The sequence below is a fragment of the Papaver somniferum genome, chromosome 6, assembly GCF_003573695.1.
Source record: "Papaver somniferum cultivar HN1 chromosome 6, ASM357369v1, whole genome shotgun sequence".
Classification (NCBI taxonomy): domain Eukaryota; kingdom Viridiplantae; phylum Streptophyta; class Magnoliopsida; order Ranunculales; family Papaveraceae; genus Papaver; species Papaver somniferum.
In genome coordinates this window covers 94390566-94393051 of record NC_039363.1, presented here as the reverse complement: position 1 = coordinate 94393051, position 2486 = coordinate 94390566, and the positions used below count along the sequence as shown (strand labels likewise).

At 40.5% G+C, this 2486-nt stretch overlaps 1 pseudogene; it reads right to left on the bottom strand.

Moving 5' to 3' along the window:
- Positions 1-833: 833 nt before the first annotated feature.
- LOC113285905 lies at positions 834-2121 on the bottom strand (annotated as a pseudogene).
- Positions 2122-2486: the final 365 nt, after the last annotated feature.

Below are 2486 nucleotides of genomic sequence, written 5' to 3'. Positions count from 1 at the left end.
GTATGTCAATATATAAAACATCCAAGAACTTCTCATCTTGTTGCTGCTAAACGAATCCTGCTCTACATAAAAGGTACTTTGGGTTTTGGTCTCACTTTTTCCAAAGGCACTTCCTTTTTATTGGGTTTTTCAGATGCAGACTGGGCATGGAATATTGATGACAGGCGCTCTACTGGTGGATACTGTGTGTTTCTTGGTCCTAACATCATTTCTTGGTCTTCCAAGAAACAAACTACAATTGCTAGATCAAGCACTGAGGCTGAGTATAGGACTTTAGCTCATAGTGCTGCAGAAATGATTTGGATTTGCTACATTCTGCAAGATCTTCATTTCTCTATTCCTGCAATTCCCAAACTGGGTTGTGATAATATTAGTTCTATATCATTGGCATCCAACCCAGTTCTGCATTCTAAAATGAAGCATGTTCACTTGGATTATCACTTCATAAGAGAATTGGTGCAGTCTATGGCTTTGGATGTATTCTATGTGTCTATTATTGACCAGATTGCTGATATATTTACCAAGGGTCTCTCAGCTTTTCGATTCACCCTGCTCAGATCCAAGCTTCAAGTTGCTTCTGCATCCTTAAGCTTGAGGGAGGATAATGATGCAGTGCAGGTTAACACAAGTAGTGGTGTAGGATAAGCATTTTTGAATTGGTTTTTCCCTCTGTAACTCACGTGATGTGCGTGTGTTCTATTCACACATGTTTATCATATGTGTGATGTATAAATGACAATATGTCTGTAAACCACACTATAAGTATGTGTGTTGTGAGCTATAAAGTGGTTGCTGTTAATGAATCTCTCTGTAATTGAATATTGTGTTTAATCAAGATGATACATTCTATTAATGTGAAATTTGGTTTGTGTTTTAAGAGAGTAACAACAATCTTTCAAGTCACATTCTTAGCAAGCTAGAGAGAAACAAAAAACTGTAACATTAAAAATTAAAGCCACCACCATAGTCACCAACATCAGAAATAATATCGCCAATCAAAAGTCCACCGAATAATCCAGCACCCAAATCCATCCCCCTGCCCATGCCTCTCATTTTATTCCATCACCATAGCAGGCTGCTATGGGTGTCCACCGACCCACCTTGAGGCGGGTACCCATACCCAGGCTGTTGTTGTGGCGGATACCCGTATCCAAGCTGTTGAGGTGGATGCCCAATTGGCGGTTGTGGTTGTCCATTCCCATATCCAGCAGTAGGATACCCAACAGATGGTGGCGGATACGGCCCTCCTGACCCAGATGGTGGTGGATACGGCGCACTCGAACACACCACAGCAGGATACGCCATAATAGGCTCTCCCATTCTATACGCCGGTGACGACTCCGGTACGTGGGCGGCTGCATACACATTTGTCGGTTGGCACACCTTCTTCTCTTCAAATTTGTAAGAGAAATTCAATTCCCCTTTAAATTTACCGTTCTTAGTTTTAACCTGATAAGAAACAAATTTAGTTCCAGGATTATCAAGAAGTTCTTTAACTGGTACATAAACTTCACCGATATGACGATCAGCACCAATTCTCTTCTTAGATTTGAGTTGCAATATTAGAACCAGTCGGTTGTGTTTTGCTAGTGACTCATCAAGCGAGAAACTCATTGTAAAATCCCAACATGGGTTTTTTCCACCGCTGTAATGTAGTGGTGTTTTCTTTCGCGTTCTTGGATCACCACCGATTGATGCGAGCACATAAACATCCCATCTCTGTAAATAGATTTACATCTTTGATGTCTCTTGCTGAGATTATCGTTACCTCTAATAGTCTGTACGCCATGATTATTAAGAACTTCCACAAAAGAGAAACAAACTGAATTACGTAACTGAACGATAAATAAACGGAGGGGGTACTGAGGGATTATATACAGGGAAAAGGCGAAATTCAGGTGGAACCTTCGACGTCAACGGGATTTCCTTTTTCTGAGACTTGTTAAGTTTTTGGCAACGCGGAAAGACTGTGGAATCGGGAACCGGCCGGAATACTATTCTTTATGGAAAGTGGGACACTAGTAGCTTCTTGCCATATATTTGCTTGCGGCTGCAAATAAAAGCAGCCTTGGGAAGTTCGAGGACTGGTCTTGTTCGCACGCAAAGGATCGAGAGCCAGAAGAGAAGAGGAGAGCCTGTACCAATAATATTTTGTGATTTATTTACGCTAACTTTTATTTCAGGCGCAGATTTTGGTGTATCTCTTTTCATGTTGGAATATATGACACATAGTCACCGAGGTGGTCAGGTTAGTTAATATCCCCAAAACCAAGTCTTTATAATTAGCTAGTAAATCTTGTATATCTTAGCTAACATGTTTTACCTAGTCAAGATAAGATTGGCTGCTATCTTCTAGGTTTCCAGGGTTTATTTATTATCCTAGAATTGTTTATGTAAATGTAAACTTATTTCTCCGCGTTTAGAGATCTTTTTAATACAATTCACTCTTATGGGTTTTATCCGTGGACATAGGTCGAAGGACCGAA